A 24,563-nucleotide genomic window follows, 5' to 3' on the forward strand; every position below is an offset into this window, starting at 1 on the left:
TATCCAGTCCAGGACACCACACCTTGTCTCCATAATTGATTGTACTTTTGACATTTCCTCAGTCCTTACTTGTTTTCAAAGGCCTTGACAATTTTCAGAATCACTGGTCAGGTATTTTGAAGAAGTCTCCTAAATTTGAGTTTGAGAATTTTTTTTCATAGTCAGACTGCATTTAAGGAATTTTGTGACAAATATCACAGAAAGAAAGTGCCATTTTTATCACATCTTATCAGGTACACATTATATCAAAATGATCTAACACAGATTGTGTTAATCTCAGTCACTTGGTTAAGGCAGTGTTTGTCAGGTTTTTTCCAATATAAAGCAACCTATTTTATCCCTTTACTCTATGGAAGCAAATAAGCAAGTCCAGCCTATACTCCAGAGTGGGAGGGATTCTAGTCAGTCTCCTGGAGGAGAAAGTATCTACACCTGTTATTTGGAATTTTCTGTAAGGATCATGTATCTTTTATCTTCACTTATTCACTTAAAATCATATAACACTATGGACTTATATATCTTATTTTTTTTTACTGGGTTATAATCGTATACCTCTTTATTTATTTTGTTGCTCAAATTTCTCACGCTTTTGGCATTGGAGCTTTTCAGTTTGGCTCTGGTGTCCGTTCGACATACTCTCATTCTTCTGTCTCTTGATTACTTCTTTGCCTTCTGCCATTACAGGATATGACATGTTCATTCTGTATTTTGTCTTCCCTAGCTATAGATTTGACTGCTTCTCATAAGCATCCTTGATTCTTTGACTGAAAAGGTATGAGAATCCAGATCTGGTCTCTGGGTTTGCCTGTTGAGAAGTTTATAAAATAGGGGCAGAGGTCTGGTTCAGATGGTCTTGGCTTTTGCTAGAAATCTCAATCTTCAAAGATAAAGATTAAAAATATCCTCTTATTGTGGAAGTTATATTAAGTATGTTAATCTGCTTGGACTGCCACAAGATACCATAGGTTTGGTGGCTTACAAAAACAGGAATGTATTTTCTTGGAGTTCTGGAGGCTAGAAGTTCTGAGTTCAAGGTGCCAGCAGGGTTTCTCCTGAGGCCTCTCTCTTTAGTTTGCAGACTTCTTGCTATGTCCTGAGATGGACTTTCCTTTGTGTAGTCACACATGGAGAGAGACAGGGAGATCTTTGGTGTCTCTTCTTCTCATAAGAACATCTGTCCTATTGGATCAAGGCCCAGCCTTGTGACTGCCTTTAATCTTATCTCCTTAAAGATTCCATGTGTAAATACAATCTCAGTGGGATAAGCATTCAATATATGAATTCTAGGAAACACAATTCAATCCAATATGATAAGGAGAGAAAGCAGGGAAATTCTGGGCAGAAGAGGGCAGGTCCCCAGCAAGGGCCCCACCCTCAAGCTGAAAAGCCTGGAACCATGGCCCGAAGGGAGAACTTACAGCCCTGTTTTTCTGCTTCAATATTGTCTTTTCCAAAACAACCCATGGCCCTGCCCTGCCCTGCCCCCATCTTGTGCCCATAAAACCCCCGAGCTCAGCCAGCATGGAGAGGAGAAGCAACTGGATGTTGGAAACTACAGTCAGACATCAGAGAGAAGCAGCTTGACTTCAGAGAGACAGCTTCACAGTGTAGCTTCTAAGAGGAGCCAGGCTGGTGAGGGCCGGACTCCAGGGGAAGATTACCTTCTGGTTCCATCCTCTTTTCAGCTCCCCTTTCTGCTGAGGACCAGTTTCACTGGCAATAAAATCCCCCGCAATTACTATCTTCAATTTGTTCATGTGACCTCATTCCTCCTGGACACCAGGCAAGAACTCAGGGGCCACAAGTGTGGGTGCTAACAGCTGTCACACTGACTCTCTCCACTGAGCTGTTAACACTGAAGCCATCTGTGGATGGCAAAGCTAAAGGGGCAGTGTAACACTTCCTCTGGGGCTTCAGGGTTGGTAGGCACTCTTCCCTAGACACTGCCATGGGACTAGGATGGAGTTCACTCTTGCCAGCGCCCAAAAGCGCTTGCCTTGGCTCCTGCACCTGCCCACCTGCAATGCCCCTCCCATGAGGGACGGAGCAGCGAGTGGGTGGAGTTCATCCCTGCTGTGCCCGTACACTTCAGTTCCTGCCTGCAAAGAGTTCAGGGAAATACTCAGTTTCATCAACATTGGGAAAGGCATTAAAGAGGTGAAGAGCAATGCACTTTTCCATGCCTTGCAAAACACCATCTATACAGGAATTGATAACCAGGGAATTCGGCTGCTTCAGCAGTAGAAAAAACTAACAAATGGTCTGAGTTGAAAATATGGCTTTAACTTTTTCTTCTTCTTCTATGTGAGGCCCTTAATACATTAACCATAGTTTGACATATAATATATGACCAAAACTTTATTTCATATTTTTATTTTTTGAGGAAACTTTCCTCTGATACATCAATGCTACTGTAGGAAATGAAAATATGAATGAAAAATTAAACATTACCTACCACTGGGGGCCTTGAGATTACTTTGAAACAGATTATCAGCCTGTTTAAAGAAATTATGAAAAAAACATCAAGTTATTTCTGTTTTCTTTGGCAATTATATTGTATTATGTGTGCTCTTCAAAATACCAGTAGAAGTGCTTGCCTTTCCCTGCTACAGTAGGTAAGAAAGGCACCAAATTGAATATAAAATGTGATCACTTTTTCTTTTACTCTCCTTCTTTCCACAGACTTTCCAGTAAAGTCAAAACAAAAAAATAGATGTTTCATTAATAATTTTACGAGTGCTTTTGTAAAATCTGATAAACATTTAGAAACAAATTAAGGGAAATGAACAAATAATGAGACCAACAGATGCACACAACAATAAAAGCAATCAACATTGATTCTAGTTTTGCATGATGGTCCTTGGTGTCTTGTCTGTATTTTCTGATGATTAGTGCCTCAGGAAAACAATTTACAGAAATCAGTGTTGCAATTATTTTCTGTATCTTTTTAGGGGTTGGAGACATTGCTAAAACTGTAACTGACAAAATGATAAATCTGCACATTTTACAAATCTATCAATTCTTGTGTTTTATTTAACTATTTTCAAATGCAGCCTTGTGTGAAAGCTACTGCAATAAACATTTTATTGGAAAAAATTCAAACACTTAAAATATGTGCTATATTTTAAGAAATAATTCAGTAATACGTGTAAGTCAAATGATTATTTCCTGTTAAAAAGTTAAATACAGTATAGTATGTACTTATTGTACTAGGAGTCTTATTTTTATTACTTACTATTATTTATTAATCTATTCCTTTTTCCTTAATTTATTATTGAAGACATTTAAATGTCCTAATGTATCTGCATTTACAATTGAGTACAAAGATACATCACTCAAATATAACTAAGATATCTTGTAAGTTTTTAGTTACCAATTTATCTTCTTTCCATTATAGTAGCCCTTGATGCATTGTGATTTTTGGACACAAAATAAGAAACACATGAGGCAAATTAAATACTGATTTTCCCAGCTGTACAGTACAGTATTTCGCAGGCTTATACCAATAATAAAGTACCTACCTGCTGGGATATCCTCTCCAGATAAAAATGGTATCTTGTGGCCGGGCGCAGCGGCTCATGCCTGTAATCCCAGCGCTTTGGGAGGCCGAGGCGGGTGGATCACGAGGTCAGGAGGTAGAGACCATCCTGGCTAACACGGTGAAACCCCTTCTCTACTGAAAATACAAAAAATTAGCCAGGCATGGTGGCGGGCGCCTGTAGTCCCAGCTACTCGGGAGGCTGAGGCAGGAGAATGGCGTGAACCTGCGAGGCGGAGCTTGCAGTGAGCTAAGATTCCACCACTGCACTCCAGCCTGGGCGACAGAGCGAGACTCTGTCTCAAAAAAAAAAAAAAAAAAAAAATTTGTCTTCTCACTCTATAGGAAAAATGGACTGAGAAAGAAAAGAAGCTTTCTATCTGAGGAATGCGAGAGCCCTTTAATTATCAAGCCTAGAATGGCATGGAAATATGATAGTGTGTAACAGCAGTCAAGTCTCTCTCCTTGAGCTAAATAATTACCTTTTGAAGCCACTTGTTATGTGGGCTTTAGACTAAATAACAAGTAGCCATAAAATGGCATATATTACACACCATAACTAATACCCAATAGTTCAACAATGTCTAGTCACCACTAATAAATGTTATTTCTGTGCACCTGTGAGAATTCCTGCCAATTATGTATCAGCCCACTCGTTGTTCCTCTTTACCTTTAAAAACCTGTTTTCAACAACTGCTGAATAGAACACTCCCCAAAGCCACTAGAATTGTGTCCCCAGCAGCAGTCCTCAACCTTGAATCAAAGAAACTCTCTATATAAATAGTGTCTCAGTTTCTTTTTTTAGGTCAACAAGGAAAATGATTTTAACTCTGACTAGGTGATAGTCAAGTGGTCAAGGTCGGCAACATTGTTGATAAAGCAAAGTTTCCCATAGGCAAATTGGTTCTTTGATTTTAAACAAACCTTGATGCATTTCATAAATATGGCAATGTCTGTTCAAAAATGATAGCAATGTTTTAGAATGAAAAAAAATCGACATTTTAATTCAGTAACTAATTTTCTTTCCTACTGTAACACAAAATTTTAAAATTACATATAACAAAGCAGAATGGTATAACCGAAGTATTGAAATTTATGATACCCAGGGATATAAAAGTAAAGCATGTAATTCTATAACCCATTATCTTTAATTGAGCAGATTAGGATTTACTTAAATAAATCATCTGTTATCCATTTTTATATCTCTCTGAATTATAATCGGGAAAATTCTCTATCAGTAATTAATTGAGTTTGCAATGGGATACATCATCAATCACTTGAAAACAACTTATTAATTACTTCACCTATCTCGTACATTTGGATATATATTAAAAGTCATTAAAGTTATCATAACAGTTGACAATAGACATACAGGCATCACCATTTGCATCTGTTGCTAACTGATGTAATAAATATCAGAATGCCAGGTGTGGTGGCTCACTCCTGTAATCCCAGCCCTTTGGGAGGCCAAGCCCGGTGGATCTCCTGAAGTCAGGAGTTCAAGACCAGCCTGGCCAACATGGTGAAACACTGTCTCTACTAAAAATACAAAGAACTAGCTGGGTTTGGTGGCGGGCATCTGTAATCTCAGCTACTCGGGAGGCTGAAGCAGGAGAACCGCATGAACCTGGGAGTCAGAGGTTGCAGTGAACCGAGATAGTGCCATTGCATCCAGCCTGAGCAACAAGAGTGAAACTCTGTCTCAAACAAAACAAACAAACAAAAAATATCAAAAGACACACAACAGAGATAGGGAAGGGGAAAGTGAGTTAGAAGGCAAGAGAGATATAAAGGGGGACACATGTTTCAGGATAAATGTCACTAGAATATCTTCAAGGCCTAGAGTCTGATTAGTAAATTAAAGGACATTTATTTATGAATATCTGTAATACGGTATCTGCAAATTTCCTTTTACATGAAATTTGAATTATTTTTAAAGCAAAACTCAGATGAAGTTATTTCATGCATATACTATTTAGGAAATTTGCTTTGCTTTATAACATCTCTTTTAAAGACAGTATACTACACATTTTGAGAGATTGAACATATGTAGGATACATAATCTATCCTCAAATTTTTGAAGCTTCCAAACAAGTTTGGTAAGGTCGTGTATTTCACAATGCATTAAAATTGCGTATATGATAAACACATGTGCTTATAATTTGTCAGACATTATTGTAAATATTTTACGTCTATGCCCTTAAAATGCCCTACACAAAGGGACAAAGACATGGAGTCATAAAGCTAGGATACAAACTCAGACAAACAGCTGAGCCTGCTTTCTTAAACTCAATACTATTGTTCAAAATCTACTCCAGAATAGGCATTCTAATGGGAATATATAAAGCATAAGGTATTTTTGAGTGATTACTAGAATTATCAATGGAACCATAGACAGAAAATAAGTCTGGAAATATAGTGTTTTTATAGCTATGAAAGTCGAGGAAAAGAATTTGAGTTGAATCTGTCATCACTAATAAAAATTTGGGGGAAGAAAATGTACAAGATGATTTCTTAGCACAGTATTGGTGTAAATTTATTTGGTTAATTAATTACATATTTGCTCATTAGCAAACTATGTATTAAGTGCCTATCATAGGTTCAGGCTGTGGGATGAGCCATGCAATAAAAATGAGAAAACAAAAAACACTGGAATCTATGGAATATAAAATATAAGTAATATTGGGACTCATTTGTGCTTCTGGCAGAGAGAAGAAGCACAAACCAGGATTATGTAACCATGATACCCAGGATTAAGTTTACATTTATATTTATCTTCTGACAGAACACATGAGATGTCTGGATCAGAAAACAGATGTTTTATTACTCCCAGCAACATAAGTAGCCAGAGTAGCATCTTGCATTGAATTGGTTCTTTACACTCAAGTTTCTCATTAGGTGAAAAAATGAAGATATTCACCTGTGTATGTAGCAGGGTTTGCACTACGAGGAGAAAATTTGAAATTATGAGACCTGGAATTTATCTAGGGAAGCTGGCACATCGGCCTGTCCTCACTTCTAAAGAAAGAAGGACAAAGACCTTTGAATAAATCATCTCTGTGAGGGAAAGGGATAATCCCTGGGTTTAATTAATCTCATAATATAAACAAATGTCTCCAAAGGAGACTGGGAAGACATCTATCGGTTTATTACCTTAGAATATGATATCAGGAGCTCCAGGATTCTTCATAAGCAGAATCCATGTGGATCTTTGGCTCAATATTAATCTGTATATGCATAGAATAAAACTATGTGGCAATGAAGGAAATACAGAACTACCATAAACTGAAGATTCTCAGAGTTCACACTTTGGTAGATATTTGACTTTTTCCAGGCAGAGGAGAAAGAACATTTAGAATAAATGGAACAGGCCAGGCTTGATGGTTTATGCCTGTAATCCCAGCACTTTGAGAGGCCAAGGAGGGTGGATTGCTTGAGACCAAGAGTTTGAGACCAACCTGGGCAATATGGTGAAATCCCTTCTCTATCAAAAATACAAAAATCAGCCAGGTGTGGCTGCATTTGCTTGTGGTCCCAGCTACTTGTGAGGCTGAGGCAGGAGGATCGCTTGAGTCTGGGAGGTTGAGGCTGTAATGAGCCATGATCACACCATTGTATTCCAGCCTAGATGGCATAGCAAGACCCTGTCTCGAAAGAAAAAGAAGAAATTAGAATAAATGGGACAGTCAATAAAGAGGCTAAAGGGATCTAGTCTTAATAATAAAGCTAAACAATTGCTAGAATTAAGGCCACTTTATAGTTGTTCTAAGTAAGAATCAAGCCGCTATGAACTGAACGTTTGTGTTTCTTCAAATTGTGTACATTGGTGCTTAAATCCCCAATGCGATGGTATTTGGAAGCAGAGCCTTTGGAAGATAATTATGTCATGAAGGTGAAGCCCTAATGAATAGATTAGTGGCATTATACGATGAGACAAAAACAGAAGTGAGCTCTCTCTCTCTACTCCCTGCCATGTCGAGATACAAGAAGATGGCTATGTGCAAACCAGGAATGGGGTCCTCATCAGTTACTAAGGGCCTTGATCTTGGCATTCAAGAATCCAGAACTGTGAGAAGTAAATTTCTCTGGTTTAAGCCATCCAGTCTACGGTATTCTGTTACTGCAGCCCAAACTGAAACACATGCTGATCTGCAAGAAATTTAATTGACTGACAAGATAAACAGGAACACTTCTTAAAGGAAGACAGTTAAATCTAAAAACTCAACAAAGTAACACTCATGATGTCTGGGATGAAATAAAGATTAGTTGACATGTGAAGAAGCAACAGTGTTATCCATAATTGAGAGAAAAATCTGTCAATAGAAATTGACACAGAAATGTCAGAGATGATGGAATTAACACACAAGCTCATTAAAAACTTATTAACGCAAAGCTTTTAAGGAAACACTGAACATTATGAGAAAATAAATTTAAATTACTTTTAAAGGGAAGTTTGTGAGTTGATACATATTATGCAATAAGAAAATAAATCATCAGATTAATTTATAAGCAGATATACAAAGGAGAATAAAATGTAAGTTAAGTTAGAGACATAACAATAGAAATCACAGAGAAAAAAATATTTTTTAAAAATGAAAGAGCCTGATGGTATGTAAAGGAATATTATAACACTGAGTATAAACAGAAACTGCGAAAGAGATGTCAGAAAATATTTGAATAAATAATGGCAAAACATTTCAAATTTAATGAGAATTATAAAACCATGAAAATTATAAAATCTATGAAGCTTAAAAAACAAGCAAACACTAGAAATATATTAAAAAATCAAATCAAGACACATCAAAATCAAATTTCTGAATACCAGCATCAGTGAGAAAATTTTATGATCATGGCTAGGAGGAAAACACATACATTCACTAGAAAATAAATACAAGCGAGATCAGAAACATTGCTGCAACATGTTAAAACAGAAGACAATAAAACAGCATTTAAAAGAACCAAAGAGAAATACTGATTCATCGAGATTGCATTTCAATTAAAATGTATTTCAAAAAGGAAAGAGACAAAAAGACTTTTAAAAATATGGAAAAACTCCTAAAACTGGACACTAGAAAACTTTCACATCAAGAACAGTAAGTTCTTCAGATGAAGAAAATAATATAAGGCAATCTATGCAGAAGGGAAACACAAAGTCAATAGTAAATATGTAACCAAATATAATTTTTTTTCACAATTTTGTTTCTTTAAACAAGAAAGAAACAAATGTATTACAGAATTTTAAACAAATTTAGAAATTAAAGATATCATAAAAATGTCAAAAAGGATGAAAGGGATGTTTGTATCCATTAAGTTGTATAATATTATTTGAAAGTAGATGATAATATGTTAAAGATGCAGCTGCAATCTGTAGACAAACCACTAAAATGTTGTATAAAGAGATATCTCTAATAAGGCATTAGTGGATATGAAATGAAATACTAAAGAAAATAAAGCAAATGCTGGAAGAAAATTGAAGACAGAAATATGACAGAAGATAGATTTTTTAGTAACAGATTTTGGAAAATAGATTTTATGTCAGAATAGATTTTTTTTTAAATGAGAGAAAGATGCCCAACTATTTATTGTCTACAAGAAGCTCACTTTAGCCAAGATTGTGCCACTACACTCCAGCCTGGGAGATAGAGCCAGACTCCATCTCAAAAAAAAAAAAAAAAAAAAAAAAAAAAAGAAGCTCACTTTAAATATAAAGATTCAGATAGGCAAAAATGAAGCAATAGAGAAAAATATACATCCTTACATTAACTTCAAGAAAGCTGGAACATCTATATTAATTTCAGAGAAAACAACTTCAGAAAAGGGAAAATTATGAGGGATGAAGAGAGACATTATATGACAAAATGATTAATTCTTAAAACCATAATAATTCATAATGTGATTGCACTTGAATAAGCATCAATAATTATGACACAAAAACTAATTAAAAAATGGAGAAGTAGATAAAACCAGTATTGTAATTGGAGACTTCAACAGTCCTCTAGTAGTAATTGATGGACAAGCAAGCATAAAATAGGAATACAGTTAACCTGAAAAGCACTATTATCAACTTAATTTCATTGATACATTTAGAACACTCCACCACAGCAAAAGCAGAATGCACATTCTTCTGAAGTTCACATGGAACATTAGTTAAGACAGAATAGTTTCTTGGCCATAATGCACACTTCAACAATTTTGTATAAAAATAGAAGCCACACAAAGTATTTTCTCAAATCTTAATGCAATTTAACTAGAAATCTATAATGAAAGATAGCTGAAAATTTCCCAGGTATTGGAAGTTAAACAGTTAGACTTCTAAATAATACAATGATCAAGGATATCTGAAAATAAATTTTAAAATATACTGAACTAAGTTAAAATACAACTTAACTCAGATTTGTGGGATGCAGCAAAATCAGTGCTTTGAGGTAAAGTTAAAGCATTAAATGGCTGTATCAAAAAAGAAGCAAATAAAATAAACACTCTAAGCTTCTGCCTAGGAAAAATAGAGAAAGAAGATACATTTAAGCCTAAAGCAAACAGAAAAACAGAATAGAAATAAATTAGAGCCTGGGCTATAAATGCATATGTGTGTATATATATGTGCATAAATGCATATATGTGTATGTGTGTATATATATATAATATACACACACACACACACACACACACACACATATACGTGGATTGCCAGGAACAGCCTTTGTAATTGCCTTTGGTCAGGCCTTAAAACAAAACAAAACACACAAACATAAATTTTTGGCCATAAACTGGATTCCTCACAGGTCTTAGAAAAAATGAATAACTGTAAATATTTATTTTAGAAAAAAAAGAAACCTAAAATTATATGCTAAGAATATAACTCAAGGAGTGATCAAAATTAAAATAAAAAAATCTAAAGACTGTAGGAAGAAAGATGTAAGTGTAGAAATTAATTGCAAAGAAATGGACCAAAAACATAAAATATTTAGAGACACTAAAACATGAAAAAATCTCTTGCTAATGGTTCAATTCTCTACTCCAATTAGTCAGTATTTTTGCAGTAACAAAAGAAGAAGAACAAATCACTTTAGAAATAAATACATACATGAACATAAAACATACATACTAGTAAAATATGTCCATAAAGAAGCAGAAAATCTGGATAATCTTTTAGCTGACAAAATTTTGAAATCATTAAAAAGCTTCCCACCAAAAAAAAATGATAATGCATAGATGATTTTCTAAATGAATTTTAGCCAATACTTAAGGTGTAAAAGTTTTTTTTTAAATTTTTTATTTCCACAGGTTTTTGGGGAACATGTGGTATTTGGTTATATGAGTAAACTCTTTAGTGGTGATTTGTGAGATGTTGGTGCACACATCACCTAAGCAGTGTACACTGAATGCATGTATTAGTCTGTTTTCACGTTGCTGATAAAGTCATACCCAAACTGGGAAGAAAAAGAGGTTTAATTGGACTTAAGAGTTCCACATGTCTGGGGAGGCCTCAGAATCGTGGGAGGAGGTGAAATGCACTTCTTTTTTATTTTATTTTATTATTATTATACTTTAAGTTTTAGGGTACATGTGCACAATGTGCAGGTTAGTTACATATGTATACATGTGCCATGCTGGTGTGCTGCACCCATTAACTCGTCATTTAGCATTAGGTATATCTCCTAAAGCTATCCCTCCCCCCTCCCCCAACCCCACAACAGTCCCCAGAGTGTGATGTTCCCCTTCCTGTGTCCATGTGTTCTCATTGTTCAATTCCCACCTATGAGTGAGAATATGCAGTGTTTGGTTTTTTGTTCTTGCGATAGTTTACTGAGAATGATGATTTCGAATTTCATCCATGTCCCTACAAAGGACATGAACTCATCATTTTTTATGGCTGCATAGTATTCCATGGTGTATGTGTGCCACATTTTCTTAATCCAGTCTGTCATTGTTGGACATTTGGGTTGCTTCCAAGTCTTTGCTATTGTGAATAGTGCCGCAATAAACATACGTGTGCATGTGTCTTTCTTACATGTCAGTGGCAAGAAAAAAATGAGGAGGAAGCAACAGCGGAAACCCCGGATAAACCCATCAGATCTCGAGACTTATTCACCATCATGAGAATAGCACAGGAAAGACAGGCCCCCATGATTCAATTACCTCCTCCTGGGTCCCTCTCACAACATGTGGCAATTCTGGGAGATACCATTTAAGTTTAGATTTGGGTGGGTACTCAGCCAAACCGTATCAACCAAATTTGTAGTCTTTTATCCATCACCCCTCCCACCCTTTCCCCTGAGGAAAAGAAGTTATTATACAAAAAAGATACTTGCACACTCATGTTTATAGCAGCACAATTCACAATTGTAAAAACATGGAACCAACCCAAATGCCTATTAATCGACAAATCAATTAGTGAATAACAAAATTGTGGTGTGTATATATATATATAATATACATTATATATTATATCTATATACATTATATAGATTATATAATGTATATATAATATATAATATATATACATTATATTATATATATCATATATACATTATATAATATATACATATAATATATATGCACATATAATATATACATATATAATATATACATACATCATATATATACATATATCATATATATATATACATCATATATACATACATCATATATACATACATCTTATATATACATACATCATATATATACATATATCATATATATACATATATCATATCATATATACATATATCATATATATACATATATCATATATACATATGATATATACACATATATGATATATACATATATGATATACACATATATGATATATACATATATGATATATACATATGTGATATATATGATATATACATATGTGATATATATGATATATACATATGTGATATATATACACATATCATATATACATATGTGATATATATACATATATCATATATATATATACACATACACACACACATATATAGAGGATGGAATAGTACTCAGCCATAAAAAGGTCTAGAAAATTTTAAGTTCTGTAAAATGCAGTAGAGAATAAAACAAGAAGGGAAAGCCTCAACTAATTTTGTAAAACTAGTCCAACATTGTTTTCAAAATAAGCCAAGAACACTATGACTTAATAAAGTTACAGGTAATTATCATTTAAGACCATATATGCAAAACTTCCATCTCAGATAAAAATAAAACTAGGTTATAACTAGATTGGAATATTTTATAGAAATAAAATGTTAATGCACTTTTTAAAAATTAGTAAATTAATCTGATAAACAGAATATATAAAGAGCCATATGGTTATCTTAATAAATATCAAATAGTTCTATAAAATCCAATTATCTATCATAATTTTTTAAATATAAACATTTTTCAATTTAGTAATAAAAGATAACAGTCCGAATCTTCTGAAAGGTATCTGTAAAACCAACAGTAAATATCATACTGATGAAATATTAAGAACCTTTCTGTTATGATCAGATAGAAAATAAAATGCATGCTGTAACCTCTTCTATTCAATATTCTTCTACGATAATTTTGTAGTGTTGTAGTAATATCAGAGGAAAGAAAATCTAAATTCCATATGGATAATTAAACAAAGTGTGATTTAGGAACACAAAGTGAGCTCTAATGAAATAAAATAATGTGATTAGCACAAAGTCAGAATATTGGCTTTCCTGGGGGGAAGAGAGGAAAAGAGACATGATGATACAATGAGGAATCAAAACAGGAGATTTTAGAAACATGGTAACATTCTGCTTCTTAAATTGGATGATGAATGTGCTCGTATGTATTTTATTGTTTCAAACTGGATATAGAAGTTATCTGTACATTGGTATGAATAATATATTCTGTAATAAAACTTTTCATGAAACTAGGAGACAAAAATAAGTTTAAGGTTACTCAATGTCCAGTTCTGGGCTTTCTTCGTCTGAATTGTATTGCCTATAAATTATAATATAATTCCAATCATTATTCTCTTGCTCATCACAGTATTTCATTCAAAGATAAAACCTTTTTAGATAATCCATCCTTCAATAGAGCTAAATGCCTGCACTTATGTATTATGCAGAACCTGACTTTTTCAGCCCAGTCGTAGGAGTTGAACTAACTCATTCCAGGTCAGAATTAGTGAACATTGTGTCTATCCCTATAATTACCATTTTTAAAAATCTCATTAGGGTAAATTTTTCACAAGTTGTGAATACTGCTTTTAGAAACAATAATTTTAATTTAAATTCTGGTATGTAGGATGAAGGGGAGTGAACATAAGGTGAAAGAATATGTAAATTGACCCCAGCACTACTTTAAAATTAAGTAAATGTCTTTACTAAAATGCAACAAAATCTTAAAGTATCTTAATTGTATTTTTTAATATTTTGCTAGAAAAATCACTAAGCATTCTGTTGACTAGATCAGTATTTAATTTTTAACCATTTTCCAAAGCCAAATGTCTGTCTTAAACTTTAAGTACTGAAGTTAACACGATGCTATAACAATTTTAGGAAAAATAATTCCTACCTTTAAAAGGTACTTAAGCATGTTCTTATAATACTCATTATATTCAAATTAATTTATACTCCATAAATCTCAAAGATTGAAATTAAAAAACATATGTGGATCTATATTAGTGAAGACATACTGCCCTCTTTTGAACAAAGTAAAATTTCAGGGAAAAACAGTTTTTTAACAAAGCAAAATCAGAGTGCATAGAAAAAATAAATGCAGAGATGATGGTAGACAAAGAAGACTACCTTTCTCATTTTATCAAGACTTTAAGAATGCTGAATTTGATTTTATTTTCTCAAACTTTTAGTATATGTGTTTGTTTACTTTCATGATAATTCTTAAATGCATTTGAACACAGTTTGCAGTTTAAAGAATATATCTATACATATGGAAACCCTTGTCTTAAAGATATCTAATGATTGTTTTAAGTAATAAAAACTCTGATATTCTCTGCATATTCCACCTGAAGTAATTTATTACCATTTTATTATTGCTATTATTCACCTCTATGAATGCTTTTTTACTTGACAAGTCTGTATCCGTAGTTTAGCAACAAGGCCAGAACAATAAACCTGTCACTGTGTGATACACTCTGGGTACAAGTTTATGAGATTGTCTCCATGTAGATGGCTACCTAAAATGTATTCTAGAATGTCATAACTCTATTAACTTTTTCTCTAATTTTGTAATATTTGGATATTCTCCGTTAAAAGAATAAATGTGGAAATTTTATAATTTTCATGTTTTTTAAAGAAATACCGACATTCAGCATGACAAAGGGAGCTAAATCCTCATTCTCTATTCAATATTATTGCTATGGATGTTTTAATACCTGATTTTTTGAGTGAAAGTAGATGAACACGGAATGGATAGTCCTGTAGTAAATGTATTGCAATCACTAGCTTAAAGAGTTACAGTACTCACTTAAATTGATTTTAAAGATGAATTTAATTATTTCCATTCACTAAGCCCTATTCTGTGATGTGAAAGTATGTTTCTCTGAAAGAGTGAAAAAAACAGTTTTTTCTGCCCTTTGATTTTTTGCCTTCCCTGGTAATGGAAAGTTAGAAAAGCATATGCCTTTTTGTGGTCAAGTGTGAATGACTTACTAAGATAGCCAACAACTGAGAAGTTTCATTGGTAAATAAGAATGAAAATGAGATTTCAATGTACAATGGATCATCACTACTTCTATTGAACGATGGGCAACTTTAGTTCCTGAATAGGATGATCAACAGAATCATCAATGGGTTGGGCATTTCAGAAAGAAGATGAAGTGTGTGTTAGTGGAGGAAGCTAGCCAAGAAAGCAACAATCTAATATAATTAGGAAGAGGCTTTAGAAAAGATGGAAACGGAGACAGTCTGTGCTCAGAATTCAAAGACACAAATAGGAGCTATGGTACAAATTGGTTATTTATCATGCCCTCTAGAGAAGAAGAACAGAGTGTACTTAGTGCATATGCCCTCACACTTTACCCATATCTCCAAGAAAATCAAAACAAAACAAAACTTAAAACAATATGATGATGACAACAACAACAACAAACTCTAATATCTGTAATTTAGGGCATGACCTACCCAACAAGATAAAAATAGTTCCTCCTGACAGACTAAAGACTCCACCTTTACATTAGACCCCTCACGAAATGACAATCAAAAAGGCTCCTAGGTTTAACTGGATATTGTGGACATGAAGGTAAGTATTTTTCTGCAATTCTAAAACCCCTTTTTTCAATTTTGACCAAGTCCACAGTATAAGACTCTCTCTTTTTGAAATCCAAACATAAACAGGCCCATTAGAACCTGGAGAAAGCTCAACAGCCTTCTTTTCTAGTCATCTCTACAAAAAAGAAGTTTTTTTTTTTTCTATTTATACATATGTGATCCGGAATCCTTGGAACTTAAACTCAGCTTCATGGGAAACATAAAAACACATTTTTAAATTCTAACTCCATCTTTGACCAGATTGCAAAGATTCATATCCCTTGCTTTAGGGCAAGAGCTGCCACTGCAAAACCTGCTGATGCTCTTACTGACTTAGTCCTAGGCTCCCCATTGACTTCATGGCTCCTTATGTAGTGCATATATTATTAATACTTCCAACTGAGAAAACATTACACTTTTAAGACAGTAGATTAATGCCTTCTCAGAATCTCTTATCCTTTCTCTTCCACATCACTATTCCTGCCATAATACCCAAAATCCTGCCACACTGGGCCTTACCAGAAGGGAATTCTCACTATTGTCTTACTCATGGAAGTTTCTTTATTTTACTCAAATTTATTAAAGATTCACATTGAGAACCCTGACCTAATATTTTTTGTTGAAGGATCATGCCTCAAAATTGAAACTGGAGGTTAACCAAAAAGATATGTTATCACTAATAAAAGTTCTCCTTTATTTTACAGTATTTTACATCAGGTAAAATCAGCCCAGATGGCAGAAATTATTGCACCTACTAGGGACTGTCAACTAGTCAACAGTCATAGACCAAGCCTATATACAAATAACAGATAACCTTCTCAAGTAGTACTTGGCTTTGTTATGTTTTGGAAACAAAGGATGTTACTTTCTTTTGCTGGAAACTCCATCAGAAAGAGGCAAGTTAAGAAACTTTAAAATTCATTTCTATTTCTTAGTGAGGAAGTTATTATAGAAGTTGAGACCACTGCAACAAATTACTGACACAAGTAGTAGTGGGCAATCTCACTGTTCTCTATTTCTTGATGTCTAACCATGGTAGCTTCTCAACTATTAATAATATGTCATGCTATACTTGGAGGTACAGAGATAAAGCATGCAAAGTAGAATAGGCTACACATTTTCTTTTAAAAAAAGTTACCTGACTGTCTACAATTGATTTTTATCACATTTGGGACTTACTATCTTGGCCTGTATTGGGCATTTGGGGTTCTTGTTCCAAATTATCTTTGAGGACCTATTAATTATTCTCATTTTTGCCATAGTGGTCATGATGTTAGCTCATTGCTTCACATCCAGAGTCTTAAATGCTTCTCTGTGGCTGCCCTCTTATCAGAAAATCACCATCATAATACAATAGCAAAAAGCTGAAGAAGATCTATTGATACAGTTGATTATGGAGACAACTGAATGATCTCAAGCAGCAAAAACCTGGGTCCCTAACCTTCCATTTATTGGTAAATCTCTTACAAATGACAGTAACAAAAAGGGAAACTGAAGGACTGAATGGGCAATTATGAAATACTATAGGGTAATTGATCTCTGACTCACAATTTCTGCAGCAACCAACCCAGGAAGGCAAAGCATATCCTCTTTAGCAGTCAGCACAGAAAGACTAAGAACCCGTGACAATAACTGCTATCTTCCCTATTTTTATCCCACTTCCAACTCAGGGCCAATCATAGGGAGCCAATTATGCTTTCCAAACTAATCGTATATTTCAAGTTAGCCCTCTTCAGCTTCTCCAGCCAAAAACCTCCCATCAGAGCATTCCTGAAACTTTCTGTTGTGTTCATTATAGAGCTTTCCCACTCCTCTCCTTGCGTTTGAGTCTCCACCAAAGGCAAATGATGGCAACTGAATCCCTTGTTACATGAAGTTATGACTACATGGTTTTTGTGTTTCCTTATTTACGTGGACTTCATTTACTGCTATATCTGCATCCAATAGCATCTCTCTCTAATCTATTCTTCTCTCGGGATATAACTTTTTATTTTTAAATAAGTGTCTTATTTTGACGGATCACTCTCTTATAATTCTCTACTTACACATAAGTGAAGTCTTCATCTATGTGCCATTTAGTATTAAGGATTCAGAGTTCATTATTTGATCATCAGTCAGAAGAATAGTGGCTGACTACATTATTTCTGGGGCCCAAGTCCCAACACTCATTAACTGTGTGATCTTAGGTCAGTGACAACTCATCTATCTTTATTTTACTTACTTATATTTATTCATCTATGCCTTATTGTGTAATGGGAATAATGACTCTATTTTCCTGATAGTCTTGAGATAATTAAATGAGATATTCTTGAGATATTAAATGAGATAATTAAATGAGATACAGAATTTAACACGATTAATGCACAAAAAGTGTGTAAAATGTAGCTATTAAAAGGCTTATACAAAGTAGCTATTTTATTGGCTATTATTATCAAGTTTAAATATCTGACAACAGATATCCAACATTATAAGAGGTTTCTCTTACAGCTAAAAGCATTACATTTCATCATTTCATGAATCAACTTACTTTTACTGAAAATAATATTATAACGTAAACTCGTATAATTCAAATATTTTCCCTTTGAATTAAGTACCTGTAGGTAATGATTAAGATTTGAAAGTAGAAAAACAAAGTATTAGTTTTCTGTTGTGCTAATTATATAAAATCCCCTTGAAAACCAAATCTAATTTACATATTGTCATTGCATCAGTGACTTCGGTTTCAATACAACAATGGACAACTTATTTTTTTTAATTCACCCTGTCCTCTAATTTCCCCACTTAACTAATCTATAGAAAAAAATACATATCATAAAGTGCATTGTAATAATATGCATCTCACCTACCTTACCTTCAATTCTGTGTCTCTGTTCATTTTCATTTTCTGCAGTTACCAAGTACTACTTAAGAAACTTTGAAACTATGCACACCAAAACCCCTTCAAGAACCAATTTTAGTGTTTACAATAGTTAATGATAACCACAGCTGTACTAAACATTCCTCTTGATCACAATCTCTTTTTTGTTTTGTTTTGTTTTTGTTTTTTATTTGTTTTTTTGAGACAGAGTCTTGCTCTGTGGCCCAGGCTGGAGTGCAGTGGCGCGATCTCGGCTCACTGCAAGCTCCCTCTCCTGGGCTCACGCCATTCTCCTGCCTCAGCCTCCTGAGTAGCTGGGACTACAGGGCCCACCACCACGCCCGGCTAATTTTTTGTATTTTTAGTAGAGAGGGTGTTTCACCAAGTTAGCCAGGATGGTCTTGATCTCTTGACCTCGTGATCCTCCCGCCTCGGCCTCCCAAAGTCACAATCTCTTTTTTTAAATAAGTAGAGCAAAAGTATTATTGAAAACACTCACTAATTTTTAGAACTTACCATAATCTTCAGGGATGTTTGTACATACATTTTAAATCACATCACCATCATAGTTTCTTGACAATTATCAAATGAAAATATGAGACAGGAGTATTTCTACCTTAATAAATTTATTTAATTATGAAACTGGCAACTACTTGTAAAGCTTGTTATTGCTTCACTGCAGAGTAAAAATGTAGTTACATTAAAGAAAAAATACTATACACTGAAAGCTTAGTGTATTACAGAAATATTTGATGACTGACACCAGCAAAATCCAGGGTGACTCTATCTACACAATAAAAATAGGCACTTGCTTTATATGATCATCCCCAAGAATTTCGGTTCTTATTAAGTGATATAAGAGTATGCTTCTTTCTGTTACCTGGAATCAATGGTTATTTCCAATTATCATCATTAGTGTTTTGGATAAAACTGTATATCATAATTGCTTTCTCAAAAAAGAATATATTTTACATATGAATATAAAATTATACTAAATTTAAATTTAATAAGATAATATAAAAGGGCAAATGGGGCCGGGCACGGTGGCTCATGCCTGTAATCCCAGCACTTTGGGAGGCTGACGTGGGCGAATCACCTGAGGTCAGGAGTTGAAGATCAGCCTGGCCAACATGGTGAAACCCTGTCTCTACTAAAAATACAAAAAAATTAGCCAGGCATGGTGGCGGACGTGCCTGTAAACCCAACTACTGAGGCAGCAGAGTTGCTTGAACCCAGGAGGCAGAGGTTGCAGTGTACTAAGATCATGCCATTGCACTCCAGCCTGGGCAACAAGTGCGAGACTCTGTCTCAAAAAAAAAAAAAAAAAAAAAAAACAAGAAAAGAAAAAAGACAGATGGAAGTCAGGAAATTTTACATGCAGAATTTTTTACCTAAAATTAAAAAAATGAATGATGCCAAGGTTTATATCAATTTGAATTATACCTATTTCCACTCAAATGTATTAAATAAAAGAGAAAGATCAAAAACTTAAGCAAGAGAACACAAACTTTATATTCAGAAAGGTAAACTACAGCTATATCCTTGACAGTTTTAACTACAAAATTTTATAATAACCACATTTTCAAAAGATTGGGTGTAATTTTATATAATACTAACATAATTTATTAGTCACAATTTATAGGCTATTAGAAGTTTGACATGGATAAGTGTACTAAAGCATTTTGAAGTTGCTAAAATCAAAATATCATGTCCACTTTATATTTTTATCATAGTAATAAGATAATAGGTTCTTTGGGTAATGGAAAGAAATCATAAGCGTGTTATAGGTTAAAACGAGAAAATGTATACATTGTGGATGTAAGTAGGAAAGATATCTTTCCAGTATTATTTCTATTCCATAATATCTCAGAAAGTTTTGCCCAGTTATTTGAATTTCTCTTTCATAAAACAATAAGCTGGATAGTTTTATTGGCTGGTTGTTGATTTTGTTCTTATATGACTAGTAGAGAATATACTGGACTAAAAAGTTTTGGAGACAGGCAAGCTCAGTTGGAGGTTGATGTTATAGTGTAGCCTCTATTTCCAATAATTCATACAAATATTTATAACTATTGGTGTTATAGTGCAGCCTCTATTTCTAATAATTCATAAAAATATTTATAAATATTATGTTTTCTTTCCAAGCTTGAGGAAATATTTTACTATTTAATTGGTTAATTGAATAAAATATAATACATAAACTTCTGTTCAAATCATGAGCTGTATATTTGTTTAAACGCCAATAAACCAAATTATCAGCCCACAATAACTCACTAAGTAATAAATTTATTATAACTAAGGAATCACTGGTTTATTATAATTTTAATTTAACTGATTTCCATTTGAATCATATAGATTTGTCACTTTTTAATGGGTCCCGCTGTTTTGAATAGAACTCACTATTCTCAAAAAGATAAGTTTATCTGAAAATGTCCGTATTTGAATCATAGAAAAATGTAATGCTATTTTTGAAGTGTATTTAATTTATCTGTTCATAAGCTTCACTGAGATAAATTGTGAATGGATTAAAAAATATTCCTTTTACATTAATTTTTGGGGGATTGTTGAGTACAATTTTCAAAGTATAAGTAAGCAATTTCTGTAGCTGTTGATTAGTGCACTTTTTATGATATCAGAAAAATTGTTCATCATAATAAACAAACCCTGTCTTCAGCCCTGTGTCTGATCTGCTCTTCCCCAATCGACACTAGGGATTGAAAAAAATGGAGAAAAGACAAGGAAACAGGAAAAGGAGACTGTTGCTCAACTGAAGATTTTAGAGGTGTGACCTTCAATAGATGAAATTAGAAACAAATTGCTATGGACTGAACTGAAAATTGTTGTCTTCCCAGAATGCATACATTGAAACCTTAATCCCCAGTGTGGTAAGGTTTGGAGGTGGGGGCCGTTGGAAGGTAACTGGGGGTCTAACTGGGATCATAGGGGTGGAGTCCCCGTGCTGGGATTCGTGTTTTTATAAGGGAATGAAGAGACCAGAGTGCTCTCTCTTTGTGCCACGTGAGGATACAAGAAGAAAGCCAGCTGGACCACCAGATCTGCTAGTACATTGATCTTGTATTTCCCAACCTTCCAACCTTAAAGAAATAAATGTTTGTTGTTTAAACACCCAATAAATGGTATCCTGGAATAGCACATCCAAGTAACTATGTCACAAACAAATCAAACATATAAATCAATATTTTGATTAAAAACAAAAACAAAAGTGTGAACCCTTATAATTCTGTCAAAAGTTCCATCATCACTAAATAAATTTAATTTTTTCATCAATAAAAATAGGATTATTAAATTACTTTAAGACTTTAAGTCATAAACCACATTTAATTTTCGATAATATAAATCTAGAAAGCAATAGATTTAGTCTAATAATTTATGTTGAAATGCTATCAACTTGTATTAAAATTGAATTTAATAATACAATTTTTAAGGTAATCTGGAAAAAACTTCCACAGTATTTACTTTTTGTAATTTTCTAATTTTTAAGTCATATTAACGCTAATAAAGTTAGATATAGCAGTCTAATGAATGTAAATAAAATATAACCCTGTAAATACAAGATATTGTTAACACTTAAAATAACAAATGGTAACAGTAGAATATATAGTTGCCTAGATTCATCATTTAAGTCAGATTTTAGAAAATTTGAATATCTCAAATTCCTAAAACAAATCTTATACTTGGGATTAGCAGTAGTGATTCTAACAATCCATACTAGATGAAAACATTGTACTGTAAATAAAACCATATAATTTTGGTTTGGATAAAGGAGCTAATATTTGCACAAAATATTATTTCCTACATTAGCAACATTGAAAGAAAAACTGGAATTATGTTTTTCTAGACTAGCAGTATCGGTTAACTTTTAACAGCTTAGGTCTTAATGGGATGTCATTAACTTCATTTGGCTGTTTTATTTTGTCATTGTCACTGGAGTCCACTACTCTTCCTCGATTTGTTCCTGTCAATTTTTTTCATGAAAAACAAACTTAGAAATATGTAAGAATATTTAAGCAAAGCACAGGATGTATCTCTTTGCCCATGAACCTAATACTGTAGTAATATAATTTGTCTAATGTTTATTTTAATATATCAATCATCTAGCGTTATCTATAATGAATACATTTTAGGTTTGCAAGATGGTGATGATGAACCATTATGCAACAGTGAGTATCTCACTTTAAAATTTAAAGACACCACCTGGGCAAATTTAAAATGCAAATTTCACATCCTAGGAATTTAGCTCATGGTTAGCTTCCGGGAAATAATTACTTCCAAAAGTCCTGAATAACTTACTGAAATATTTTTTCCTAGGCAAGCATTATATTCTCTTTTAATTTCAAGGTATTATTATTTATATATTTTAAAAGCTATTTAATTTACGGAAGTTGAATTACTCACCAGCAAGCTTCTAGAAGGTATTAAATAAACGAATGCATCTAAAGCTCTTACTGCAATGACTAGCCAATAATGACCATTCAGTACACATTAGCCATTATTAAAATTACTCATTCACTTGTAATTTAAAGTATTCTGAAGCCTGACTATAATAGAGCCAATTTTGCCTTCATTTTTTCCTCCACCTTCCTACACATACTTCTATTGCTACATTCTCAAAATGGCATCATATTCAGAGATTATTTTAAACTCTGAGATATTCATCACTTCACTTCTAAAATTGTCAGGTCTTTTATATCTCCTCTGGGTTAACAGTTAATGAAGATTCTCAGCGGGGTGTTAAGGTAGCAATTTCAGCAGAAGTTTTGAGCTGCGAGAGCTGAGTTGAAAAGTAAATTCTATCTCAATCAAATCCCTATTGAGAAAGTGAAAGCAAAGGGAAGTGTAGTCGCTACACTGGCATGGTATCTGTAATGAAAAGATTTAATACTGCTGCTCTTATACCCCTGGCAACACCTATTCTCAGGAAATTTCAAATAAAAGTATCCATTTTTAGATTTCCCACATATTCTGTTCTTGGGATATGATCTACTGTACTTAACATTTGAATAAGATGAGATGGGTACGATTATTCTTTTTGTTTTTATTTTTCTAATCACTACCGTAAATATAGTAGCCGTATACAATTTGAAAACGACTGAAGGTTACAAATAAAGCAGTAAAAACAGGTTGCATATTACATGCTGTAGGATGACATACTTATTCCAGCTAAGAGCAAAGTCGTCATAAAATGTTTAGATTTTGCTTGAATCTAAATGTTTTATAATACTCATCGGGTCTTATAGATGAACAAGCCAACTTCCATCAGTTAAATAGCTTCCCAAAGATCTGAGTGGCAAAAATACCAAGGTGCAAATTGTACTGATTCTAAGACTGATTTATACAGTGTGAAAATTATTTTTCAAATGGAGAATAATAATAATAGAATAAACAATAAGAATAAATGATAAAAAGAGACAGCCTTCTACGTAGATGCCATCTAAAGTAGAATTTACCGTTCCCAGATGTCTCATTGGCAGGCCAAATATTGGACAAGCTTTAGCATATGAGTCACTCATTGACTTAACAACATTTTTAGTTACAATTCAAATTGAAATAGTTTAATTTATAATAAGGTGATGACAACCAGGTAACATTTTCCTTAATACAAAATGAAAGTTATAAAGACTCTGGAATAAACTACTTGATTGTCTCCAGACTTGTAACTGGAGCAAAGTATACAATGTAGTTTTATTGATATTTTCATTTACTTTCAAAGAAATTAACACTTAAAACTTCATTTTTCTCAAATGAAAATAAAAGACTTTCATGATGTTGAAAGTGTTTCTGTGCTTTAAATATTCAAATGAGAATTATTTATATCAAATTCATATCCGAAGAGACTTTGAATAACACGTCTGAAAGGTTTCCATAAATGGTGTAAAGTCATGAAGCAGAGATGAGGTGCAGCAGGGACCATTTGGGCAGGTGAAAGTTCTATAAG

The sequence above is a fragment of the Pongo abelii genome, chromosome 22, assembly GCF_028885655.2.
Source record: "Pongo abelii isolate AG06213 chromosome 22, NHGRI_mPonAbe1-v2.0_pri, whole genome shotgun sequence".
Lineage (NCBI taxonomy): Eukaryota > Metazoa > Chordata > Mammalia > Primates > Hominidae > Pongo > Pongo abelii.